Genomic DNA, 27797 nt, shown 5'->3' on the forward strand with positions numbered 1-27797 from the left:
CACGTGTCCCCAGCAAGGCTTTTTTCAAGTCCTTCTATATGGTAGGTACTGTGCTAGGTGCTGGAACAAATAAATGCCATAGACTGGTAGACCATAGACATAAAAGTTGGCTCCCTTTCATGGCCAGGCTAACACGGGACCCCAGGGAAACACAGCTGGTGCTGCCCAGCCATTTCCACAGCACGCAGGGCACACTTGGTTCACTGCACAACACACAAGATTATAATTATCTGTCTACCTGTCTGTCCTCACTCTAGACCAGATCTCCTGAGAGCTGGGACGTGCTCTTTCCTCCTTATATCCCAAAGCCTAAAGTGATTATCTGTGGGATGGAAATGAATTGGAGGACTTTCCAGCAATAGGGCACTCAAGTGCTATTAGATGCGCAAGTGCTCCCGTGAGCTAACTGTGGGCCCAGGACTCCCGCCCTCATGCTTTCCTCACATGAGCTCATGTAATCGTCACGAGCGGATAAGGCAGGAACCAGTTCTAGCTCCACTTCCCAAAGGAGGAACAAGGAGATGAGAGGGTAAGTGACTTGGCCTAAGACAGTCTTCCATGCGGAACACCGTGTCTTCCTCAGGTTCCGCTGTTGGCCTCATTTTCGCCTTCATTTAGCTATAACCTGCCCCTCTCTAATCCTACCAAACTCTCCAAATGTAACCCTCTGGCACGTCGTGTGCTTGTTTGGAGAAATGTTTCCAAGCATGTTTGTCATTAGAATCTTCTACTCCCAGCAGAAGTGAGAACAGGAGAGTAAATTTCTATTTTATGCTCACACACCAGGTTTAAAAGGAGACCTGTATGTGTACATACTATGGACATGTGTGGGGAGGGGTCAGGAAAAGACATATTTTTCAAGCAAAATCAAATTTCTCTCATGTAGCCAGTTCATTTTGGAAGCATTTAAATTCCGGTCACAAAAAAAAAAAAAAAAAAAAGAAAAGAAAAGAAAAAAAAAGCTTTTGTTTCTTGAGCTATTTTGTTCTTCCTCGTTAAAGGAAGAAACTCTTCCCCACACCACCCCCCACACCCCAACTGGATTTAGATAAGCCTAGAGCCAAAACCACTCAGTAGATTGCAGAACAATTGGCCTTCAGGTGGGGCCTAATGAAAGACTTGAATTCTTAGGGGTCACCTGAGTGTCTTTTGCAGCACCTCCCTCTGTTCTCCCTGGGGGGGGGTTGTTTCTCTTGCTCTCTCTCTCCCTCTCCACTCTCTCCCCCACCCTCATTTATCTATGTAAAGTTACTTCAGAGACTACTTGCTGACTCCCCCCACAGATATCCAGCCCGCGGGGCCCACCCCTCCCAGCCTCCCCCTCAGCACCCAGGATGTGTGCCCATTGGGCCTGTCACTGGGCCAGACACTGAAGACCCAGGTGGGGCAGGGCCTGACGGGCAACTCTGCTGCCTTTTTCTGGGAAATCCCAGGTGTCCTCACCGGCCTCCCTCTACCCAGTCCTCCAGCAGTAAGCGGCAAAGCAAGCCAACTTTCTCCAGCCTTGGACTTTGCTCCCGGGTGTCCCGCCCCCAGTTCCTCTCTGCCCCTTAAATGCTTTCCACTCTGGGCCTGCGAGTACCAAAGCATACCTTACATTCCATTTCCATACCCTACTTTAAAGATACTCTAAAACATAAAGTTGCAACAAACGTTTCAATTACTAAAAACCTAATATTTTCCTTTTTAAAAAAAAAGATTTTTATTTATTTATTTATGAGAGAGACACACACAGAGAGAGGCAGAGATACAGGCAGAGAGAGCAGGCTCCATGCAGAGAGCCCAACGCAGGACTTGATCCTGGGGACTCCAGGATCATGCCCTGGGTCGAAGGCAGGCGCTCAACTGCTGAGCCCCTGGGCATCCCCAAAACGAATATTTTCCAAAGACAAGCACCAGTAACTTTGTTAGTATTAACTTGAAATGTCATAGCATATATAGGTTTTGTTTAAATTTGTTCATTCACCTATATTTTTATTGAGCATCTATTATATGTCTGTCTGCTATGGTGTTACGCACTATAAGGGGCTTTTTGTTTCAAGGAGTGGGAGGCTCCCCAGGGAGACAGACGAGTGCCAACACGAAAGTCCCCAGTGTGAGATCTGGGGTGGGTTGGCATAAGGGTGAAGGCAGCCTAGGAAGGGCTTCCGAGGTGCACTCTCCCGGCAAACGCTGAATTGCACTGGGGCTTCAGCTTCCAGTGTTTCTTCCTGGGACATTTCTTATTCTATGGATTCACTTGCTGTTTGCTCACTCATCACTCACTCCCTCAAGTCTCCCCTTCAACAGATGTTCTTGGAGCCCCGCCTGTGTGCAGGCCCTGTTCTAGGAGCTGGGGAAATGGTGGTAACAGGATGGGGCTGACATTCTCATGGCACAGGAGTCAGGAGGTAGAAATGGAAACAAGCGAGGACAAAATGAGCTCAGATAGTGCTAAGTGCTAAGAAGATGTAAGAGGGCAGTAGCTGGAGAGCACCTGGAAGTAATGGGGGGGGGGGGAGTCTTTCTCAGAAAGTAGGGACAGGATGCGGGTCTGAGACCAAAGGACACGCAAGTCCCCTGTACAGAAGCAGGCTGAAAAGCGAGGCTGCGCAGAGGCCTGAAGATGGCAATGAACCCCGCACAATGGAGAAGGAAGACCAGGGCTCTGGGGCCCAGGGGGGACAGGCATGGGAGGGGTGAGGCCCCAGATGGGATGGGTCAGGTCGCAGGGGCCTGGTAGGGACAAGTTAATACTAATGGTGACAACTTTGGGGGTGTGTGTGCAAAGCTGGACATTTTCGGTTCATTTTTTGGTAAACAGATTATCAAGCTTACTCTGTAGAGGCTCCTAACTACTTTGTAATGTGTCCGCCCCATAAAGCCTGACAACCACCCTGGGAGGTGGGTATTCTGATCCATTTTGGGCAGGAGAAACTGAGGCCTCAGCTGCTGAAGTAGCTTGTCCAAGGTGACTCGGCTGACACGTCAAGCCTCAGGACTTGCAACGCAGCAATGGGGTCGTCACACTGGACTAGTATCCCAGGCTTCACAGTGGCCTGAGATCCATTATTAAATGGGGTCTCTCTAAAAACAGAAGGGGAAAAAAAAATCCCTGCCCCCTTTTGCCTCCAACAAAAGTTTTTCAAATTCTCAGAAAGCACTCCTTTGTCCAAGAGTCAGGGAGACTCTTAAAATCATTCACACATTCTTTCAATAGGTTTATCCCGAGAGGCAAACAAGTGTTGAGGCCGCCTTGCCCGAGGCCTGGGCACGTGCTCCCCGCGTAGTGTTTGGTTTTGTTTTAAATGCCGGTCAGTCAAATGCTCCGAAGACTAGAAGCCTTTCTTTGTCCTACTTGGGGACTTTTTTAGAAATGTAACTTTTGGCCTGGTATCTGTGTCCTTTGAAATTCTGATTCACCCTCACAGCGCCTCATCAGTATTCATGGTTCTCCTGAAGAAATGCACTTGTCCCCGTCCGAGCTGATCCGCCGAACAGATCTGCGGAGCGCTTAGCCCCCGGGCCTGGGGCCTCGGCGCTGCTCCCCGGGCGGCGGGTTTGAAACGCAGGCTGGGGGGGGGGGGGGGGGGGGGGAGGAGGGTCAGCCCCGGTGGCTCGGCAGTTGAGCGCCGCCTTCAGCCCAGGGCGTGACCCTGGAGACCCCGGATCGAGTCCCGCGTCGGGCTCCCTGCACGGAGCCTGCTTCTCCGCCTGTGTCTCTGCCTCTCTGTCTGTCTCTCTGTCTCTCATGAATAAATAAAATCTTTTTCTAAAAAAATGCAGGCGGGGGTGGGGGGTGCACCTGGGTGGCTCAGAGGTTGAGCGTCTGCCTTCTGCTCAGGGTGTGATCCTGGGCCCTGGGTTCGAGCCCCGCACCCGGCTCCTTGCGCGGGGCCTGCTTCTCCCTCCGCCCATGTCTCTGCGTCTCTCTGTGTGTATCCCACGGATAACATCTTTAAAAAAATAAAATACGTCAAATGCAGGCTGGCCCTGGCCCAGAAGGTCCGCCCTCCCCACGGGATGGGTTTGGGGGCGGCGGGTGGGGGACGCCCGGGCCCCGGCCCTCCGACCTGGGCGCCGCGGGGCGAGGCGCAAGGGAAGGTCCCGGGGGTTCAGGGAGCCTCGCTGCGGGGCTCTGCGGCCGGGAGCCGCCGACACGAACCGGTTTCCCCGTGGGTGGTCCACACGATCAGCACGCACCGGCCCTGACGCTGCGCCCGCGTCCACGCGGCCGGGGAGCGCCCCGGATTCCGCGTGGCCGGGCGGGCGGCTCTGCAGCGCCTCCCCCGCAGCGGGACCCGGGGCTGGCCGCTGGCTCCGCGGCTGCGGGGCTCCGAGGGCCCCCTTGTGGGTGCAGAGGCCGCTCACCCAGCCGGGACGCCCCCCCCCCCCCCCCCCAGGCCTAGCTCCTGCCCCGGGGATGCCGGCCTGCAACCCCTCCAGATCTCAGGGCACCTCCGCTCCCCAGGGGCGTCGCCAAGGGAGCCCGCTCAAAGCCCCATTTGAAATACAGACTCGACTTGAAAAGAAAGGCTGGGGATCCCTGGGTGGCGCAGCGGTTTGGCGCCTGCCTTTGGCCCAGGGCGCGATCCTGGAGACCCGGGATCGGGTCCCACGTCAGGCTCCCGGTGCATGGAGCCTGCTTCTCCCTCTGCCTGTGTCTCTGCTTCTCTCTCTCTCTCTCTCTCTCTCTCTCTCTCTCTCGATCTGTGTCTATCATTAAAAAAAAAAAAAAAAAAGAAAGGCTGCCCCTCTTATAAGCTGCAGGGGCTACTCATTCCTTAAATGATCAATTGGGTCAATCAGGTCTTAAAGCAAGAAATGACTGTCGCCAGTCTCCCGCGTGAGCTGGTCTATGCTCTTTCCCGTATTTGACTCGAATCCCGGGTTCCACTGGTGGCACAGTAAACGTTTTTTATAGGCTACAAAATTTAAGCAGCATAAATCAACCGTCACGGTAGAGGCATGTTCCTCTGTTATGCTGTGCTGTGCATTGGAAGTTTTTGGAAATTAAATGATTTTATCTTCCTCTCCTTCCCTCCCCCGCCAACCCCCCAAACCCAGTAGCTTGTGAGCAGCCTCCCAGAGGGCCTCCCGGGAGACTCCCTCTCACCAGTGTCCAAGCAGCCGGCAGCTGGCTCCCTGACCCCAGTCCTTCTGTCCCCACTGGAGACAAACCCTCCTCAGTATACCTTCCTTCCAGCCCTGTGCCCGCCCAGAAGCCTCCGGCACCTCCTTCCATGCCAACCAAATAAGCCCCAAACTCTGAAGCCTGCGGCTGAGGATCCCTTTCCTGGCCTTTTCTCCTGTGCTGGGTGACTTAACCTCTCTGAGCCTGCGTTATTCACTTAAAAACTGTGGCTCCTGGGATCCCTGAGTGGCGCAGCGGTTTAGCGCCTGCCTTTGGCCCAGGGCGCGATCCTGGAGACCCGAGATCGAATCCCACGTCGGGCTCCCGGTGCATGGAGCCTGCTTCTCCCTCTGCCTGTGTCTCTGCCTCTCTCTCTCTCTCTCTCTCTCTGTGACTATCATAAATAAATAAAAAAAATTATTTAAAAAAAAAAAAAAAACTGTGGCTCCTGATGCCAACCTATCAAATGTGTGTTTTAAGGATTGCAGGGGACCTAAGGAAAGACCACCCCACAGGCAGTCGGGCACATGGTGAGTTCTCAGAAAATGCAATAAAATGCAGTTTCTCTTTCCACCTCTTGAACAGACACTCCGCTCCCCACCACCCCCACCCTGGCCAGCCACCCATTAGATTATTTATTCCTAAATTGACTGAGCACTTTCCTGACTTTGCCCACTTGCTGGGGTCTGCAGTGGCGCTCAGCCTTCTATCCCCACACTGTCTGGGCATCCTTTCTTTGCTTGCCACCTTCCCTTTATTTGTGCGATTGTCCCATCAATGTCCATCTCCTCTGTTACACTGAGAATTCTGTAAGGGCAGTGGGCACAGTTGTCCTTGTGGACCGTGTAGCCTCACTGGTGTCCCCAGCAGGGCCTGATGCACACAGTACATTTCGGAGGCTACAAGCCCAGTCTGACATATCATTACTTCCTAATGTTTTCCATTTTTCCCCCACCCAACTCAGCTACTGGTCTGTTTTAACACAACTCACAGGGTCTCATTCAACAGTTACTTATGAAATATTACTACCCTCCTACAGTGGCATCACATGTTTTCAGTGTGAACCTCTGTGGCTTATAAGGATCCAAGAAGAAGAGAAAGAATGAAAGGAAAATAACAAGATAATGAGCAGCGATGTTCTTAGGCAATGAAGCAAGCAAATCACCACCCCGGCTGATTGGAGTGATAATGAGTAACTTTAAGGATCCCAGAGCCAGGAAGGTGAGGAGGCGTTGTGTCTCCAAGAAATTACAGAATTAACTGCCCCCCCCCAAAAGCCAATGCTGAGTTAGTTGATCATAAATGCAAGCACAGACTATTTTTAGACACTGATTTAAGTATTTTCAGGGGTCATTGTGACTTGGCATAATTTCTTCAAAACCTAACTACTACCAACCCCATAAAATTAAATTCCACTAAATTATAAGCACTTGGAGGCAAAATCAGGGTCTTTTAAATCTTGGTATGGTCATAAGTCATAAAGATGGAACAATTTAGAAATCAATGTATCTTCTGTGATAATCAGCCAACACTCTCTTGTAGAGAATGCTCTTTGGCTATGTATCAAAGCATACTGAATTAATATACATTTGTCAAAAATTGGTACTATTTAGTCTCATCAATGAATTTGAAATTTCAAACACGGACTTGTAAAGACTCCATTGTGCTGTAAGTATGCTATATTTTGCCAAGTGCTGATAACATTTTTGGCATAGTTTCAGTTCTTAGTGGAATTATATATTTATTACCTAAATTACATAAGCTATCCATGCTTACTGTAAAAAAAAAATAAAGGTATAGACTTACACAAAAAGAAGAAAAAATCAAATAAGATTCAATTACCCAACGATAGAGGTTATTAATATTTTGGTTTATAATTATCCATACTTTAAAAAAGTCTGTGTGCGTGTGTGTGTGTGTGTGTGTGTGTGTTCTCTCTTAATGAATACTTTAAAATTACATTGATGGTTATAAAAATGAATCAGAGAATGTTAGCAATGAGCGACTGTAGCCTAAGCCCTTCATTTGACAGTTGCAGAAACTGCAAGATTCTTTCCTGAGGGTATAACATGGCTGGACTATAATTATAGCAGCTTTGAAAATATGAGGCCTTTGAGTCCCAGAATATAATTCATGTTTTTGCTTGTTTAAATCACAGTGGCACAGGACTCCACAGACACTTACTATGTTCTGGAACAACAACAAAAAAATATACAACGGGACAGAAAGGAGGAAATTAGATCAATGAAGGTTCATGACAGTCAGATGCTCTTATCAGATTGATAATGAAGTCACTTACTTGTACTAGAAAAGTGCTTTCAACCAAGAATCAGAAAACTACATTGTAATGCCCACCCTATTAGTGACAAGACTTGTGACTTTGGTAATCTCTCTGTGCCTATTTCCTCATCTGTAAAATGGGAAGTATCCCATTTTCCATTCCTATTTTCTATAAACCAAGTGAAACACAGAATGTGAAAGTATTTTTAAATGTAAAGTGTCATGCAAAGTAAGGTGTTGTTGAAAGGGAGCAGAGGAGCACTAAATGCATAGACTCGTGGTCTAACAAATCATAAATCTGTCTTCCCAGAGGCTACAAGGCTCTTCCCTGCTTGGTATCTCTCTCAATTTGAATTGATGCTGTGTGTGTGTGTGTGTGTGTGTGTGAGAGAGAGAGAGAGAGAGAGAGAGAGAGAATGGGGGGGGGAGAGGGAGATTTTATGTCACTATATTCATATTTCCTTCACATAGTTATCACATTGCATTGTCATTCTTGGCTTCTATTTCTGTTTTTCCCACTAGATAGTAAACTCTAGAATGATGAGGAGGTTTGGGTGCACTTTAGCCCGGCTCCCCATCTCCATCAGCCTCCCTGAGACCATTTTCCTCCATTCCTTCACTCAGACTTTGCTAACCAGGTTACCTCCCTTGAGCCCTTCCCACACCTATACTTCACCCCCTCAAGAAGTTTTAGGAGCACCATTAACCCTCTTGGTTTTTATATTTCCAGCATCTAAAATAGTGCCTAGCAGCGAACACTGTAGACAGTCAGTGAAAGTTGGTTAAGGGATGAATGAGGGAGAACTCACTTATTGGATCAGTCTTTAAGAATGCTCTCTTCCTGTCAATCTAGTCCTCTTTCTATTTAAATCTTTGAAATCTGATCATGGACAGTTTTGGTTTGATTGTTCAGGAAGGGCCATGACTTGCAATAACTTGTGATTTTCTGAAGAAAGAATGAAAATGAGGTGCAGGACTGGGCCGGGGTCAGGCCCTTACCTCCTGGGCTAGCCAGCCCAACCCCTCACCTCCTCAGCATGACTTTGTTTTCACAGATTCTGCCTCTGATGTGTTCAGGGAAGCTCAGAATCTATCTCTTCTGACTCCTAAGTCCAAGTTCTTTCTTCTTATAGCTCTCAAAAGGATCAGTATTTTCAAAGCGTTTTGTTATTTCATTTGACTGCCACAACCCAGTGAAAGTGGGTACTATTATCATCCCCTCTACCGATAAGGAAAGAGGCTATAATTTGCTGAAGGTCACCCGGCTAATAATTGACAGAGAGGACCCTAGAAATCAAGTTCATTGCCTCCAAATAAATGTTCATTTCTCTGTACCATAATATAATAATGTTGGACCAAGAAACCACCAATACATTTTTTAACTATATGAAGAAACAACAAAAGTTAGTGGAAGGATGGGGCAAAGGAGGCACTGGGATCAGTTATGTGTATAAAATTCATTCTGTATGGAAACACTTTAGAGACTTAATGAATATTATTTGCTGATGGTATTTATAAGCCTTTGGAGGGCATGCAATTATATCTTATAGTCTCAGAGTTTAACACAATGCTCTCCATAGTAGAGCTCAGAAAAAGTCTGTTTGAATATGCCTGGAGACCACTGGATGAGTTTATTGGGTAACTCTTTCCTGCCATGGCAGGTAGTTGAGAGTAGGCCTTGTTAGGAGAGGTCTGTATGATCTGGTGAGTGGTGCAGGGAGGCTAAAGGATGGGATGCAGTTCTCTGAAGCACAGAGTGACACATCCTGGAGACCTCATCCCTGGGAGATACCCTGGGGCAGTGGAATCCAAACCGAGGCGGTCCCCAAGTCCAGGAAGGCAGCATGGGCAAAGAAAAAGCCCTCCGGCCTCTCAGCTAGGGCCTGGCTCTCCTTCCAGCTGACTTCTTTGGATTTTAGTTTCCTCATCTGAAAAATGTTAAGATCCCTTACAGCTCCACTTAACAGAAAAATATTAACTAAAAATAGTACAGATGGTATGCAATCTACAGCTAAAGTCATTTGACAGGTGATTTCGTAAGTTAGCATTTTGGTACAGTTTACAGGCTCTAGAGACAGACAGGGTGTGTATCCCAGCTCAGCTACTTACTGTGTGTATGATGTTAGACAAATTACATAGCCCCTCGGGGCTTCAGATTCCTCTTCTGTAAAGGATAATAATTCCTACTTCATAAGGTTATTAGGACAATTAAACAACTTTCAATGTGCTTAGACCAGTGATGACATATATGATAGAGTGTTAGCTATTGTCGCTGGCATCAGACCTGTTGTAGTTTCATTATCTATTAAGGATTAGAAAAATACAAGAGTAAGAACCTGCGGTAAGTCAACTTTTTAATTAGTTCGAAGCCACAGAAGCTGATGGACATGTCTGAAGTGTTGATCGAGGGCACGGGAAAGATGGGAAGTGATAGGAGAAAAGACCAAATGCCTGACCATTGCTACAGACAGTAACCAGAGTCAGGAAATATTTATCAGAAACGCAAGAATAAATATGAACAAGTAGCTCTTTAAATAGTGTAATTTCAAAATACTGGCAAGGATAGGAAAAAGAAAATGACTTTTATTTGGAACAGAATACACTCTCCAAAAATAGACCCTCACTTATATGGTCAATTAATTTTCAACAAAGGTGCCAAGTTAGATAATTCAATAGAGAAAAGAGTCTTTTCAATAATAGGTACTGGAACTACTCGATATTCTGTATGGAAAAAAATTAACCTTGACCCTCGCTTTATACCTTACAAATATTAACTCAAAATGGATCATAGGCCTTAATGTAAAAGCTAAAACTAATTCTACTTTTAGAAGAAAATGGTTGTGACATTAGATTAGGCAAAGACTACTTAAACAGGACACAAAAGCACCAATTCTAAAAGAAAAAAATGATAAATGAACTTCATCAAGCCTAAAAATTATTGCTCTTAAGGAAAAGCCACAAGACTGGATATATTTTTGCAAAACATATATCTGACCCAATTTATGAAAGACACAACTCAATAATAAGACAAAGAACGTAATTTTTAAAAATTGGTCAAAGATTTGAACAATAACTTCACAGAAGTTACATGAATACAAACATGAAAAGATGTTCAACATCTCATCAGCAGAGAAAAGCAAAGTAAAATCATGAGGAGATATTTTGAAGGGATATTAGAACCATAAAACTTTAGAACTGCTATAAAGCTATACAGTGGCATCATTCTTTAAATTTGGGTCTTTGCATACAATGAGGTAAATATATTATTCGAATGATATTCATTAGATTTTCTTGAACACCTTTCCTCAATATATATATAAATATATTTCAAATATATATGTTATTTATAAACCTGCTTTTCTTTTTTTCTTTTTTTTTCATCTGAAGTTTTTTCTTTAATAGGTTTGCTGAGGTATAATTCACATACAATAAATTTCACCAGTATTTTTTATTAAAAAAAAAAAGATTCTATTCATTTATTCATGAGAGACACAGAGAGAGGCAGAGACATAGGCAGAGGGAGGAGAGCCCAATGCAGGACTCAATCCCAGGACCCCAGGATCATGACCTGAGCCAAAGGCAGATGCTCAACCACTGAGCCACCCAGGTGCCCCACCCTGCTATTTTTAAAATTAGTTTTAACTCCTAAGTTTTTAGTGGGAAAAAAAAATCAATGAAATACAAACCCACAGGAACAGCTAAAATTTAAAGATTGGCAATAGCTAATGTTGGCAAGAATGTGCAGCTACTGGAACTCAAACATTGCTCGTAGAATGTAAAAGGATACAGTCACTGTGGAAAATATTACAGCAGTGCTTTATAAAGTTAAATATATGCATATGAGCCAGCAATCCTACTCCTAGGTAACTACTGAAAAGAAATGAAAACATATGTCCACCAAAAAACCATATACATGACTGTTCATACAGCATTATTCCTAATAGCCAAAAATTAGGAACAACCCAGGTGTCCAGAAATGGGACAATGTAGAAACAAACTGGAATCTCCATAAAGCAAAACATTATGCAGCAATAAAAAAGGAATGAACCATGACCGTGTGAACACCTTGGATGCATCTGAAAAATGCTGAATGAAAGAAGCATAACACAAAAGGGCACATACCATAGGATTTTACTTGCACAAAGTCTAAAACAGGCGAATTTAACCTATGGTAGAAATATTTGAAATATCAGTTGCTTCTGTAGGGATGGTTAGGAGAAAAAAAACTCCCAAGAGACAGAGGTCAAAAAGTGTCTAAAAGGGATCCCTGGGTGGCGCAGCGGTTTGGCGCCTGCCTTTGGCCCAGGGCGCGATCCTGGAGACCCAGGATCGAATCCCACATCAGGCTCCCGGTGCATGGAGCCTGCTTCTCCCTCTGCCTGTGTCTCTGCCTCTCTCTCTCTCTCTCTGTGACTATCATAAATAAATAAAAATTAAAAAAAAAAAAAAAGTGTCTAAAGAAGCTCACTGTTCCCTTCTTCCTTTACCTTACATTTTAATAGCTTAGTTGCCATTCAGGTAGTTTCTTCAAGTATCTCTTGTCCTTGTCTCAGCAGATTTCACCTCCTATACTGGCATTTTGATCTTAGGGAGTTGACAGTTTGATGAATAAGGAAGGTAAAGAATTCATTAGAGAGACACAATCTGGAATAATATGTCTCGCTAACCTTCCAAATGTGTCCCAGGGGTCAGAAATCCAACTGGTCACTGTTTTAGAAAAAGTACTAATAAACTAGTACTATAATAACATCAGCAGACCTCAAAGAGATCCTGAAAGCTAGGATAAAATATATGACATATAATACCATTTTTTAAAAGATTTTATTTATTCATGAATGACATAGAGAAGCAGAGACCCAGGCAGAGGGTGAAGCAGGCTCCCCATGGGGAGCCTTGATGTGGGACTTGATCCCAGGACCCTGGGTCATGACCTGAGCCGAAGGCAGACGCACAACCACTGAGTCCACCCAGGGGTCCCACGTATGATAACATTTATGCAAATTTTAAAAGCATACAGACAACGCTGCATTTCGATTGTAGGCATGTATACTAACAAAAGTATAAACCTACAGCAGGAAGTATATGTACTAACTTCAGTACGATGGCTACTTCTGGGGAGAGAGAAGAAGCCTGGAGAATAGTACAAAGGGGATATTAGTTACATCTAAGTCTACTTACCACCTATCCGTATTAGATATCTGAAACAAATAAGGAATGTCATTGAAATATGTTAAGTTTGGGTTGGGGGGGATATTCCCTAACAGTACTCTCTCGACTTCTCCGTGTGTTTGAAAGTTTTCATAGTCAACCCCAATAGGAAGAGTGAGACAGACGCCAGTCTTGTGGGCCTGGCCTCCCTGCTCTGCTTCTGGTAGCATCTCTCCCAGCTCTTCCTGCCTTGAGGTATTTAACAGAAAAAAAGAAAACGATGTCCCACCAGGAGCCTTCTTAGTAGCATCTTTGTGAAGGCAAGTCTCCTTCCTCCCCTAGCAAGTGTTCACAAGAAAATCTATTGATAAACACATCTTCCTTTTTTTCTGAATATCAACTTCTATCAACCTATATAATTCCTAGGAGATGGAGCTCTAGCCCAGTACAGTTCAAGTCAAACTGGTCATGTCTGAATCACTTCATTCTTTGGAACTTGAGCAGAGCCTTATAGGTCCCTTCCAACCTGGAGTTTCTAAGATTGATTCTTTTTTTCGGAAGATCTTTCAACTTATGAGATGCTTTTCTCCTCAACCACCAATACAACAATACCATCGCTGACACCTCTAGCTTTGGATTTTGTTTTTAGTTTTTAATAATGCAGTCAGCAACCTAACCGTTGGATGCTACTCTTGTTGCAAACAAAACAACCATCAAAAATAAACCATTTAGGGACGGCTGGGTGGCTCAGCGGGTGAGCATCTGCCTTTGGCCCAGGGCGTGATCCTGGAGGCCTAGGATCGAGTCCCACATCGGGCTCCCTGCATGGAGCCTGCTTCTCCCTCTGCCTGTGTCTCTGCCTCTCTCTGTCTGTGTCTGTCATGAATAAATAAATAAAATCTTAAAAAAAAAAAAAAAACCATTTAGGGGCGCTGGTGGCTCAGTCGTTTAAGCATCTGCCTTTGACTCAGGTCACAGTCCCAGGTCCTGGGATTGAGTCTCACATCGGGGCTCCCTGTTCAGTGGGGAGCTTGCTTCTCCCTCTCCCTCTGCCACTGCTCATGCTCTCTTTCTCTTTGTCAAACAAATAAATAAATCTTTTTAAAAACCCATTTATCTGGAAGCAGCATCTAGAATTTTCAAGGTCTCCCGTAATTATCAGTGAGTGAGGAGATGGCTTTATCCGGGACACTGGGATGATTAGAGAAAGCACAATGTGCTATTACCAAAGAAGAGGTCGGGTTCCAAGATGGGCATTAGCTTCCAACCAAATCCACTACCAGTGTTAGCATTCATTGGTGATGGTTCAGCTGATACGAGTGTCCACGTTAAATATGTGACTTGCATAGTCACCTGAACCTCTATTTATATATTTTTTTCCGGACACATATCACGTTTCAGTTTATCACTAAAATAAACTTATCATTTACTTATGATTTTGCTTGTCTGCCTCTCTGTTCCAGAATACATCTCCAAGAGAGCAAGGATCTCAGTCTGCGCCATTCACTGATGTACACAGCAAAGATCCAACCCGGGTGTCTATGGCACAGCTGGTGTTCAACGACTAGCTGCTGAATAAATGAATGAATTTCTGCATCTCATAATCCCTCTCTGCCAAATTACGGTCTGAATTGATAAAATGAATATAACCTCTCTTTATTGAAAGCTTACTACATGCCACGCCCTGCCCTGGGCACTTTATACCTCTTTTAATGTCTCAAGGGCCTCCTGTGGACCAATGTTTTTGTCCTACTTTGCAAATCAGAGGAAACCGAGACTTGGGGTAAGTGAACTGCCTAAACTCACACAACTGCCAAGATGCAGAGCAGGGATGAATTCTAGTCTGCAGAACTGCCAAGCTGGCTCTCAAACACCAGCTTGCATGCCCACTATGTAGGAGGGCTCTGTGGACAACACCAGGCAAGAACAGATTTTCCTGCACTCCAAGTCAGGGCTAGTAACCTCCCGGTGTCCAGTCATCCCATTGACCTTTACCAGCTCTCCTTCCTTCGTTGCACATGGCATGCTCACAGGAAGAAAAATGGGGCTCCCCTCCTAGGTCCACCCGTGTCCCCACTTCCACTGCCTGGCACGGGCCTTGTCACAGCGTCCTGCTGGTTCACATGGTGTTGAGTTGTCAGACACACTCCCTTCTTGAAGTCCAGATGAAATCATGGCCTTCTTAGAAGCATGGTTTAGGGGGGAAAGCTCGAGCTTTGGAATCACACGGTCCTGGGTTCAAATGCTATTTCTGTATTTGTTACCTGTGGGACATTTAAATGCTATTTGATCCTTCTGGGCTTGGTTTTTTCCACTGGTTCAACGGAAATACTGATGTCTTGAGAAGTTAAAAACGATTCTTGCGCTAACCATGCCCCTTCTCTTTCACAAGGAGACACAAGGGACAAGCCAGCATTCTTTTTCCCTGTCAGGAGGTGGAAGTATAAAGAAATGGCACTTAAGATTTCCACAGCAATTTGCCTCATCTTGTTTGGGCCCTGCTTTGTGGGGGATGGGACTCAGGATGAGGAGAAAGGAATTGGAGTCGTCTCTCTTCAAGCTCCTTCTGCCCTGAGGTGTGAACTTCCGGTGTGAGTGGTGCAGACAGTAGTGAGGGGAGAAGAGGGAAGGAAAACTTGGGAAGACTCCCCCAGATTGGGAGTTGCCACAAAACAACCAGAAGGGGGTTCTCTTTTTCTTATTGATTTATAGAGCTATTTATATATTCTGGAATAGTTATTCTTTTATCTGTTAGAAGTATGTAAATACCTGTGGTTAAATCTTTTCATTTTTTTTCTTGGCATTATTTGTTGTTTAGTTGTGTAATTACTTATTGTTTTCCAAGTAAAGAAAAGGCAAGTAAAGTCCAGCGTTAGCTTAAGAAAAAAACCTGGGTAAGTGGGCTTTTAACTGGTAAATGAGTGTCTAGTAGGCTATTCCTTTGTAGCTATTCTTTTTTATGTTTTGTGATATTTCACAAACAAAAAATTAAAAAAAAAAAAAAAACCTTTGGCCCTCGTTCCCCTCACCACCAGGCCTAAAAGAGCTAGCTACACAAACTCCTTTTGTTTTCCCAATCTTAAACTTACTTTATTGAAGGCTATCGAACACAGGATAAGAAAACATCTAAAAACGACTTTGGAATTCTGGGGACATTCTTGGTGGAGACACCCAATCACAGGAACCGCCCCAGGCCAAGTTGTGAAAGAAGCTATGTGTCTCTGGGCGCCTCCATTCCTGAACCCCCACCCTGTCCTTTCAACATCTCCTCCCCCCAGGCACCTGGCAGCCTCCTTGGATTCCCAAAGTCACCTCTACCTGCACGAGACACACATTCTTAGTCGCACAAAAGGAAGATTTGCTAAAAGTGGACTCAGCCCCAGAAGTGTTTACATTTTGAAACCCTTTAGAGAGTGGGCAGGAAAAGTCAAAGGGAACAGCCAAGATTCCTCAGTGGGGTCTCTCAACAGCCATCACAGGAGGCCCCGGGAGACCTCTCCAGAAGGGCCAACTGGGCTCCAGGAGTGGAGAGACCCTGTGTTGTTCAACATGGGAGCCCAAGGGCAAGCCGGCCCCCCTGGTGCTTTGAGGGAAGCAAACAAAGAGGGATCGAATGAAGCCAGCGACTTCCTGTCAGTTTAGTTCTGTGCCAGGCACCCAGGCAAGCATGTGGGATGCGGCCATGAGGAGAACACAGGGACCCTTCTCCTCAGGGAGCTTCCATTCTGCGTCCGTGTTGATGAGGGAAGGGGGATGAGCGCCTTGAGAAGGTGCATACATAAAATAAGCAAACGTATGTCATCTGTGACAATAAACACCTCGGAGATAAACAGAGCAGGAAAGGGGCCCAGCAGGGCGGCGGGGAGGGGCTGTTGCACTTTGACGTAGGAAGGTCACCGCGTCATCAGAGCAAAGAAGGTGGACGTGAGGCCTTGTAGGGAAAACAGAACGGCCAGTGGGTGCATCCCCTCAGCCCTCCGACCTTCCCTGTCTTTGAAGGCCGGAACCTCTCAAGGTCTGAGGAGACACTCTGCTGTGTCCTGCTTCAGTAGTTTGCATACGCCGTGCCCCCTCCCTGCCACCCCCCGGCTGCCTTCTGCCTGGCCAACGCCTGCCCGTCCTCCAAGACCCATATCAGATGCCACGTCCCCTCCGAAACCTTCCTCAGAGCCTCCAGGCGCTTGTCGTTGCCACTTCCTTTGCACTCCCATCCTCACGTCCTACTAGACGCTCTCAGTACTTGTCCCGGGGCTGCACACGTGTGTCGCAGAGCCCTGGCCACCAGGGCTAAGCGGTCGCTATCGTCATCGCCGGTAGACGTATAAGGAAACAGGTTCTAACAGGTTGAGGAGCTTGGCCCCGGTCACCAGCCGGCTCGGAAGACAGGACGTGAAAGTCAACAACCCGCGCTCCAAAGCGAGGCCCTCCCCGCAGTGCCGGGAGCCTCACCCTGCATTCGTGTCCGAATTCGCTGCTCTAACTCGATTCACTCGAGGACAGACACCATTGCTGTCTGAACGGGGGAGGGCTTAGTCTGGGGAGCATTAGGTAAATACTTGTTCAGGGAATAGAGGGGTGAATCAGTCACCAACAGCTCAGGCGTTCGTGTGGAATGTATTTTGGAGCTGGGGCCTTCCCGTGCCACCTAATGCCACCCTGGAGGTGACTGCGTGCTCGGCCTGACCCCACCAGAACCAAGCTGTGCTGGGGCTGGGATTCCTTGGGTGTTTGGCTATAGCCTCCTTTACGGGGTCCTTTGGGCGCTCTGAGGTAAAGTGGTTTGCAAAGCTCGGGGAGCATAGGTCGGTGATGGAGCAGCGGGGTGTGTGGGTGGCAGCACAACCCTCGGGCCCAAAGGCCCCTGAGCACCCCAGACCCGGGTACTCAGCCATTCTCTCCTGTGCTTCCCGATTGTCCCTGAGTTTCTGTCCCAAACACATAGGCAATCTTGGGACCCCAGGTCTCTAGGCAGGACGTGAGGAAAAGATGGTTTCTCCCAATCTTTCTGGAAAGGTGGAAAGTATGGTTTTCTGTTGGCCGGTCCCTAAGAAAATAAAAGAGATGCCATGTCCATACTCCAACAGGGGAGAAAAGGAAAGGAAGAAGGTCTAAGGGTGACCAAGAGCAAGGGACTAGGTGTTCTTGAAGAAGGCGACTTGCTCATGGAGGATTCGTCCCGGTTCCTGGTGGGCGACTCTGAGATGTCTAGTGACTCAATCCCCTGGGTCTAGGGGAGGAAGATGCTTGTGCTTCTGGAAATTGGCGATTTTTTTCTTCCAAATCAGGGTAAGGAAATATTTCTGTCAGATATTTTCGCTTCTAAGGGGCTCTCCATAGTCAACATCTCAACGTTAAACCCTAGGTTGCTTATGGTCACTGCTCCACCCCCCTCATTCACTCATTCAACAGTATTGAGCATAAGTATGTGCGTGTGCCTCAGACGTCGAGGAACCATGGCCAGTCTTCAGAGAGGCTCCAGCCCAGACTGGGAGATGGTTGGTGAGTGTGGAAGCAGGCTTGGGTGCCATGATAGTTGTCTGTCAGGCCTCACAGCACCCGAAACAGGGGAGAAAGGCTCCAAAGATGAGTCGTGGGCGAGCAAAGACTTGGAAACATTTGAGCCATTTTTCTTTGCTGGGGGCATTGGGTGGGAGAAGAATCCTGGCCTGTTTTAAACGGCATTATTTTATTGTTTAAACTTGAAAGCAATTCATGATGTCTTTAAGGGGGATGGAAGGGCTGAGGCAAGAGCCCTGAAGGGTTCATTTCCACAGAGGCCTGGCACCCCCCTTCTGGGGTGGATAAGATTTCAGGTCCATGAGGAGTGGGGAGAAGTGGGGACACTCCACCCCGCACCCCCACCCCCACCCCAGTAGAGGGTGCCTCCCTGTAAAGCAGAAGTGTCGCGTTAGATATTCTCTCCGAGGTTAAATCTGAGTGCTCTCATTTTGCAACTCAGCGCTATCACCCATTTTCATCTCTACGTGCTTTTATGGTATGTTATCTTGAAAGTTGAGGGTTTGGGATCAGAGAGCAGGGAGTCAGTAAAGGTAGGGTGGGGGTGAGTCAGGGAGGCTGACGAAGAGGGAGCACTGTGGGGTGAGGTGGGGTGAGAAAGGAAAAACATTTGAAAGGGGGGCTCCTCCCCACTGGTGACCAACGTTTCATCCCTGGAGATGATGACGGATAACCAGCATCCCCAAGCTATTCGTGTAACGCTGTGGCCCCACGAGGAGTCCCAGGCTTCACGTATCAACCTTGAGTGTGGGCCAGCCCGTGTGTGCTTTCACATAATGCCTGCACCGAGTTTTGAAGCAGATGCCTTCAAACTGTACCCTGAAAGTATAGATAAGTAGAGTAAAAACAATTAACCTTTGTTTAGAGTCCTGCGATTTATAAAGCAGTTCATTAGCTCATTCCACCCTGGGCACGGCCTTCTGAGCTGGGCAGTGCCACTCCCTACGTCTTCTTGGAGAGGAGAGTGAGACCCACATGGAGTTAGAACAATTATCCCCGGTTCTCTGCCTGGTTGCTGCCAGACATAAACAGCGGGACGCAAATATCAAGGAAGAAAATGAAGGGAGAGTGAAGAATCCACTCCTTTTGGTGCAGGTGGGCCAGCAAGGCCCATGGTACCCACTTACCCCAACCTGCAAAATGAGAGGGTCACCCCAAATGTCTGGTGCAGTGAGTACATATCGTTCCCTGCTCTGCCACTACCCTCTTCTCAAGATCTGAAGACTATGAGGAGAATAGATTTTCTGGCCATGACTGTTCCCTTTAATTCTGCTTAGAGCCAGCTCTGCAAGACACAAACCCCCTTCTGCGGCAGTTGGAACTGGCAGGCTTTGCCAGCATAAGTTATTTTTTATTATTTATTTATTTATTTATTTATTTATTTATTTATTTATTAAGATTTTATTTATTTATTCACGAGAGACACAGAGAGAAAGGCAGTGACCCAGGCAGAGGGAGATGCAGGCTCCTTGTGGGGAGCCCAATCTGGGACTTGATCCCAGGACCCTAGGATCACGCCCTGAACCAAAGGCAGACACTCAACCGCTGAGCCACCCAGGCACCCCTGTAACAGTTATTTTAAAGAGCAGCCTTCCCCACCTAGCTCCCATGCAGGGAGGGGTGTGACTCAGCAGACACCCCAGGTGGAGCAGGGGGTGAGGAGGGCACCACAGTGTGGTTCAGGGTTTGTCTCAGGTCCCAAGGCCCTTCCACCCAGGAGCAGTGAACTGAGGCTTCATCTGTGGCCTTGTGCCCTTTCGTGGCCCCAAAGGGGCTTCCATCCAGACCTCAGGCTTGGACAGGATCCTAACTATAAAAATATAACAATTTAAAAATAGAAAAATAAATATAAACTTTCTCTCTTTCTCTAAGAAACACGAGTCTATTATATACAGTCTCTATTATAGCCTCTTTCTCAAAGAATTTTTGGAGTTTACACCCTCCCAATTGTACTACAAGGTAAATTCAAGGTGAAGTCTCAGAGCCTAAAGTGTTGCTTGTTGCTCAGAAAGTTTTTATTGACCAAGGGACCCTCCCCATCCCCAACCGCACACACTAAGGCTGAAAAGAAGTTCAGGGAGGTGAAGCAAGGAAGACTAGACTCTTCTCCAATATCTGCAAGTGGGGATTTTAGACTCTGATGAAGGCTGCTATGGTTTGGGGTATACCAGGACCCATTGGCCCTCCCTCTCTTCCCCCTCCTCCCCTCCCTCCCTAGGTTCCCCTCCCTTCCCCTCCTCCCTCCCTCCCACTCTTCTCTTTCTCTCTCCCTCCCTTTTCTCTCTCTCTCTCCCTCTCCCTCTTTCCCTTCCCTCCCTCCCTCTTTCTTTCTTAATTGGGAAAATATGAGCACATGTGGTAAACTGAGAGGGACTAGCAAAAAAGGACAAATGCTATTTATAATTGTCATATTTCATCAAACCCAATATGCTATCAATTTAAAAAAGAATATTTTATATATCACTAAGGAAAAGAAGTTGCCACATTACGACATCCCGTCCTGATTTCAGAGATGTTTAAGTGGGGAATATGTGCAATATATTCAATGCTTTAAAAGCACTACTATGTCCCTCTGAAAGTCAAGCACGTCGTCATTAACGACATATTAGCTAGTATTCATTTAACAAACCCTGATTTAATGTTACTGTGTACCAAGCACTGTTCTTAGTATCTTATAAATAATAATTAAAGTTAATTATTGAAATCCTTGAAAGAAACCTGTGAGTTAAGTACTGTTATCACGCCCACTTAACAAATCAGGAGACTGAGGCATTGAGAGCTTAAGAAATTTTCCCAAAGTCCATAAGTAGCAGATCTAAACTTCAAACTCCGGTCATTGCCCTTGGGGTCTGTCTCTTCTCACCACTAAAGTATGTGTTGGCCTACAGTAAATGTTGGGTGAATAAATGAACGAGTGAGTCAGTGAATGAATGACAAAAAGAATCAACACTGGATTTCAAGCCCAAGACTTAGCACGAATGTCTCCCTCTGTCCCCTCCTCCTCTTAGGAAAAGGGTCAACCGATCTTCCTTAAGTTCAAGGTCTTAGCACATGGATTAAGTTCTAAAGGAGGTGAGAAAACAAGAGGAGGGAGTGGGATATGGTGTACGGGAGGGAAAGAAAAGTTGCAAAATAGTCATCCTGACTATTTTGTACTTGTAACTGTGCCATTCCCCTAACCGGAGCCTAATGATTTATCAGTAAGATCATCTGGGCTGTGACGAAGGATGGTATTCTGGGAGAGAGTGCCACCTATTGAATGACCATCACCACAGCTGGAGAATTTCATCCAGGCCACCCCAGACATTGGGAGAGAAGACAAAACAGCTGCAGAAATGGACCTAAGTCAAGAAAGCCAATCTCCCAACAAACGATCTTGAACCTAAAGCTAAGGTCTCTTCCAGCCCATGCAGATGGTAATACACTGGAAAGCCTTCTTTGTAAGAGGTTAAAGAATCTGGGACAGACCTGTTTGGCCCAAACGATGAGGATTCTGCTGAATTCCATGGCTTGAGTCGTACAGTGTTGAGTCCAGGTCATTTCTGAGCCACAGGCTGCTACAGTGAGCATAGAGGTAAACCTAAACTCTTGAGAAGGAAAAATACCAATGATTGAGTCTCTACGATGTGCTTTACAAAAGCGTTAATTTCACCTTTGTTCATACAGTAAATATTTACTAAGCAGTTACTAGGTGCCGAGCACTGTCCCTAGACATTGAGAAAATAGCATTGAACTTACACCAGGGCAGGAGGAGCAATGGACAGAATATAAACAAGGGCTATTGTCTTTCAGGCAGTAATAAATGTTGTCAAGAAAATAAAACCAGCAAATGGGGTAAGAGTGGTCACATCACTTAAAACTCCCAATGATCTTGTAGGACAATATTACTATTCCCGTTCCACAGGCTCCTAGAGGCAGTTTTAGTTCAAGTTCAGCTCGACTCAGGTGTGAACACACGAGGGAGCCACGGAGCTGGCAATGATTTCATTCTCTGCCTTTCTGAATCTAAAACTGTCTGGGGGAGGAGGGGTACCCAGGTGGCTCAGTCGGTTAGGCGTTGTGATCTCGGGGGACCTGGGATCGAGCCCTGCGTCTGGCTCTCTGCTCAGTGGGGAGCCTCCTTCTCCCTCTCCCTCTGTCAAATAAATACAATCTTTGAAAAAAAAATGAAAAGAAAACTGCCTCTCACCACCACCCAAGGCTGTGCGGGAAGAGTCAAGATGAACCGGCAAGATACAACGTCAACCTTGGCCTGTTGTATCAGTGATCACCTCTGGTTTGTCCTAAGAGTTGTTTGCAATACCGAAGCGTCTCTAGCAGGGCGCACAGGTACACACACGTGTGGGTGTTTACACGGATGCCCAGCAGCTGACAGCCCTTGCTCATCCAGAGCGCCCTTCTGAGGGGAGAAGACATCAAAGGGCCTTCGTTGGCCTTACCCTCCGCCACAGTCGGTCAGCCAGGGAGGCTTGGACTGACCTCGTACACCCCCAAGAAATGTGTATAACTTTCCTCTGACACAAACCTCATCATGGAAGAGGATATGTGGGCTTCCTTGTGCTTGCACGGTCAAGTGTCATTTCCAAGAAGCTGGGAAGAGGAGCCCTGGAGCGCGTTCCACGGTATGGTTGCGGCCAAGGCGTCTGGAGACCGAGAATCTTGGGTTCCCTCCCCGGAGCAAGCGGCCCTTGTGTGTGGGGTCGGAAGGATGTCGCCATCTCCTCTGAATGGCCGAGGCAGGGTCTTCACATTGTCAGGGCCCCTGTCAGACAGCCCTCGGAAGCCGGAAGGGACATGTGTTTCCTCACCTCCTGCGGCTCCTGTCCTCTGAGGGCGGGTGGCCTCCCCAGACAGAGCGCCTGAAACCCCTTCAATTCACATTAAGCCTTGACAAATGTATATGGTGGTTTCCGACCCAGAGAGGACTCCGCACCCTACAGTTGGGCTGAGTCAGGAGAGAAGTGCTCGGCTTGACAGGCCCAGCTGCCAGTACTTAAAAAGCTGACTCTCGGGCTCACAGATAACAAGTAGGAAATGCACAGTTGATAGACAGGTCCTGGGCGCACGGCTGTCCTTGTGCACAACAGGGTGACCCGTACAGCCCCAGCCGACCACTGCCTCTGTCTGCCCCGCCTCCCGTTTGTTACCCTGCGGGCTGCTTTCCTTCCACAAAGTGAGACGTGATTTAATGTGTTTTTATTGAATCTGAAAATGGCTACAAGCATTTTGGAGAACTAACTCATTAGAAAATGTAAAATAACCAGAGCAGACCTCTAAAGTGCTTTTTAAAAATTATGACATGGGCTGATGGTGCCAACGCTTCACTCTGTCAGCCTCAGCCTTCTCTGGATCATTCAGGATTATCTGTTTGTGTCCTGCTGTCATCCTTGAGGAAATAGATCCATAAACATTATCAAGGCAAAACCGAGTTAAAGCCTGAAAGAACACTGGGCTCCCCTGATAAGATCTGTGCTGTGCAAAGCTGGGTAGATTGTGCTTTTGCACAATTTTCCCCCTCTCTGGCCCTACAAATCCTCAACCCCGGGACCCAGAGTTGCCTCCTGTTTAAACAATCTTTTTATCACTGGGTTTTGCATCGGATGCAGTAGGCAGTCTAGAATGCCCCCCAAATGTAACCCCTAAGAAAGGGCACTTTATTTCTCTCTCATATGGTCCTCTAACTGCCCTGACACTGAGAATGTTTCCAAGTGACCGTAGCTTTTATTTTTTCCTGTCATTCTGTTATCCTGGGTCTTTTAATGTAGATCTCGTGGTAACGTGGCACCTTGTTATCTCAAGGTCTTGATCTATAGAAATGTATTGATGATGACAATGACGGTATGTTTCCCCTGAGACATTTCATTTATGAAGCCAGCATTTCGTGGAGAACTGGCAGTACTTGGCCAGGAGTGGTTCAAAAATCCGTGGTAAATAGGCCAGGTGAACAAGACTGGGAAAAGGACAGTCTGAGGAAGGCTTGGAGGCACGCCAAATTCAGAGTAATGCAAGCACTCTTTTGCATTTTGAACAGAGGGAGCAATTTGAGGAAGGTCTTGGAGGCATGTCAAGTTGGAGAAACGCAAGCCCTGTAGTTCAGTGAGGCACGGATGGAAGGTACACCTGAGGAACGGTAAGAAGTGAGGTGAGGGGACCTGGGACGGAGGTTAATTCCCTCTCGTACAGCAGTAGGACAACAGAAGATCCGTTCCCTTTGGTTGCTAATCAGAAATCCTGTTAGACTGATTCATTTACCTTGGAGATTTATTTATTTATTTATTTATTTATTTATTTATTTATTTATTTATTTTAAAGATTTTATTTGTTTATTCATGAGAAACACAGAGAGAGAGAGAAGCAGAGACACAGGCAAAGGGAGAAGCAGGCTCCACGCAGGGAGCCCCATGTGGGACTCGATCCCGGGTCTCCAGGATCACACCCTGGGCTGAAGGTGGTGGTAAACCGCTGAGCCACCCAGGTGCCCCTACCTTGGCATTTTAGACATGTGCACACTTGCACGCACACACACACACACACACACACACACACACACCCCTACGTTTCCCTACATCTCTTTACATTTGGGAGGTGAGTTAAAAGTTTAATCTTTAAAAATTTTACTTTTATTTTTAGTTTTTTGACATACAAAAAGTGTACGGAATGAATGTATATAACTCGATGAGGCTGGACACAAGTGTATACCTGTGAAATCATCACCACACTCTCTGCCATTAACCTTGCTTTCACCCAAAAATTTCCTTCCGCCCTCTTATTTATTATTATTGGTTTTATTTTATACTCCTTATTTCTGATCAAAAAATAACATGCCTTCTCATCACTAGGAATGTGATTATGGCACGTGGAAAGACTGATATTATACTTGGAACCACTTGATATATTCATATATTCATAAACTCTGTACATTTTCGGTTCTACACTTTGGCTTATAGGCTCTCTTTCAAAATTATCTTTCCATCCTAAATAGTGGAATATATAAAGCATAAAAATATATATGTATACATCTGAGTTGATGCTTAGATTATTCAGTATAAGTAGCTATGTGGATTTGGGGGAATTTTGAGAAATTTGAAAAACTAGATGCGCAATAAAATAGACATTTAATTAGCTTCTAATTAGAGAAACCAACGGACAATAGCCTGTAAAAATTGTTCATTGTTCAAATCCCCAATGTGCGAAGCTGCGGTTTACATGCCAGCCCCTTGCACAGCAGTGGTTCTGAGTAATCTCCCTCTAACTGGTGCCCGTGGCTCTCCATCTGTCGATACATTACTGTCTGAATTTCTATAGGGAAGGCATATTTTTAAAATCCTTTCTTCCCTTTTGCATTTCACTGTGATTTTCTACTGAAGTGATGTTAATTTCAGCCCAGCAAACTGTTGCCCCCAGCCTGTTAGGAATGGGGGGGCACTTCTGCAGGTCCTTTTTCTGATTATCATAAATTATGAGGTGATATGGACAAGGTCTAGTCAGATCAGTATGACCAAGACAGCTAGGGAGGGAACAAAATGGGAATTTTTTGGGTTTTATGTTTTAAATTTTATTTATTTATTTGACAGAGAGAGAGAGCATGCAAGTAGGTGAAGCAGCAGGCAGAGGGAAGAGAAAGAAGCAAGCTCCCCACTAAACAGGAAGCCCAATCCAGGGCTTGATCCCAGGAACCTGGGATCATGACCTGAGCTGAAGGCAGATGCTTACCTGACGGAGCCACTCAGGTGCCCTTCAAATGGTTTTTAATGGAATAAAGGATAAGCTAGGCATCTTAATTTCCAGACTGCATAAGGAATCCACCAAAAAAACATTTTTTTTCAGTGAAAATAATACAGATCACACACATTACTTTCCATCAATGAGAGTATCTCATAATGACCAATATATTTTTTTAAGATTTTATTTATTTATTAGAGACAGAGAGAGAGAGGCAGAGACACAGGCAGAGGGAGAAGCAGGCTCCATGCAGGGAACCTGACGAGGGACTTGATCCTGGGTCTCCAGGATCACACCCTGGGCCAAAGGCAGGCGCTAAACCACTAAGCCACTGGGGCTGCCCAATGACCAACATTTTGGTGAAAATTCAGAGATAAGCAAAGCCGACATGGAGTTTGGGTTACTGATAAGCAAATAAAGACAAGAGGTACCAAATCCAAATGCTTATAGCACAAGTAAGCAAAGGAAGAGCTGAAAGAAATCGAAATATAATCTGAAGGCTTCTAGCTTCCAAGAGAAAGGAGTATTTTTAACAAGGATAGAAAATTGTGGCAGGGGGCCCCTGGGTGGCTAAGCTGTGAGTATCTGCCTTCAGCTCAGGGCCTGATCCCAGAGTTCCAGGATGGAATCCCACATGGGGCTCACTTCAGGGAGCCTGCTTCTCCCTCTGCCTTCTCTCTGTGTCTTTCATGAATAAATAAATAAAATCTTAAAAAAGAAGAAAGAAAAAGAAAGAAAGAAAGAAAGAAAGAAAGAAAGAAAGAAAGAAAGAAAAGAAAGAAAGAAAGAAAGAAAAAGAAAGAAAGAAAGAAAGAAAGAAAGAAAGAAAGAAGAAAGAAAGAAAGAAAGAAAGAAAGAAAGAAAGAAAGAAAGAAAGAAAGAGAAAGAAAGAAAGGAAATTGTGGCAGGTGTAGGAAAATTGAAAATGGAAAATCTATAATTGAAATAACCACCACTCACATAAAGCAAAGCAATATTTTCTTGACATGGGCAGGGGAAAAGATAATCATAAAAATAAGAATAGAAATTAAAAAAAAAAAGAATAGAAATTTTTATATACCCACATTTAAATTTAAAGTACACTTTTTACAGGTACCTGGATGGCTCAGTCGGTTAAGAGTCCAACTCTTTTTTTTTTTTTTTTTTTTTTTTAAGAGTCCAACTCTTGATTTCAGCTTAGCTCATGATCTCAGGGTTGTGAGATTGAGTCTCATGTGGGGGTCCCTGCTGGGCATGGAGCTTGCTTAAGATTCTCTCTCTCCTTCTCCCTCTGCACCCCCCCCCCACTGCCCATGCAGGCTCTCTCTCTAAAATAATAATAATAATAATAATAATAATAATAATAATAATATACACATTTCAGAAATCAAATCTCAGCCCAGTCAAGTATTTTAGGGTTTATTAGACAGGATGTACATGCATATATACAAAGAATTGGTGTTTAATGGATACTCAATCGCCCTCTTTCATTCCCTTCATCTGATTCCCACAGTCTTTTTTTTTTTAATTGTATTTATTTATTCATGAGAGATACACAGAGAGGCAGAGACACAGGCAGAGAGAGAAGCAGGCTCCATACAGGGAGCCCGACGTGGGACTCGATCCCGGGACCCCGGGGTCACGCCCTGAGCAGAAGACAGATGCACCTAACTGCTGAGCCACCCAGGCATCCCTCCCACAACGTCTTTTACTCCTACTTACAACAGGCACGATCCTTGGAGGGTATCCTGTAATCCTGTGATGAGAGATGCTGTGTAACGCTGGTTTTTAATGCCAGGTCGGTTCTTTCTCTCACTCTCTTCTCCAGCATTTTGCTTTCTTCCCCCTCTCACCCACTCATTTTACAGAACATAAATTATAATCTGGGGGAGATCACACAGTTAATACATGTCAGAGTCAGTTTTCGATCCCAAAACTTGTTGCTTCTTTTTTTTTTTTTTTTTTAATTTCAGTATATGCATCACACCTGCACTTTTTGCCACCACCTCTCAACATGGGGCTCCTCTCGAGGTACAAA

The 27797-nt window shown here is 45.8% G+C and overlaps 1 long non-coding RNA gene across 8 annotated transcripts in view; it reads left to right on the top strand.

Annotated features, from left to right (window-relative positions):
• Nucleotides 1-27797, top strand: part of LOC140620213 (uncharacterized) — a 179580-nt gene that overhangs the window by 147658 nt on the left and 4125 nt on the right. For 3 of the 8 annotated variants that reach the window (XR_012019971.1, XR_012019972.1, XR_012019975.1), the window contains 7 exons: nt 258-529; nt 5594-5643; nt 6153-6334; nt 14005-14324; nt 14934-15117; nt 17626-17827; nt 24090-24188. This is a non-coding gene — a long non-coding RNA (uncharacterized lncRNA). Of the gene's footprint in view, nt 1-257; nt 530-5593; nt 5644-6152; nt 6335-7271; nt 7551-14004; nt 14325-14933; nt 15118-17625; nt 17828-24089; nt 24189-27797 lie in introns of those variants that run through there. The other 5 variants (XR_012019976.1, XR_012019977.1, XR_012019974.1 and 2 more) reach the window with 4 other exon arrangements.

The sequence above is a fragment of the Canis lupus genome, chromosome 28 (genome assembly GCF_048164855.1).
Source record: "Canis lupus baileyi chromosome 28, mCanLup2.hap1, whole genome shotgun sequence".
Lineage (NCBI taxonomy): Eukaryota > Metazoa > Chordata > Mammalia > Carnivora > Canidae > Canis > Canis lupus.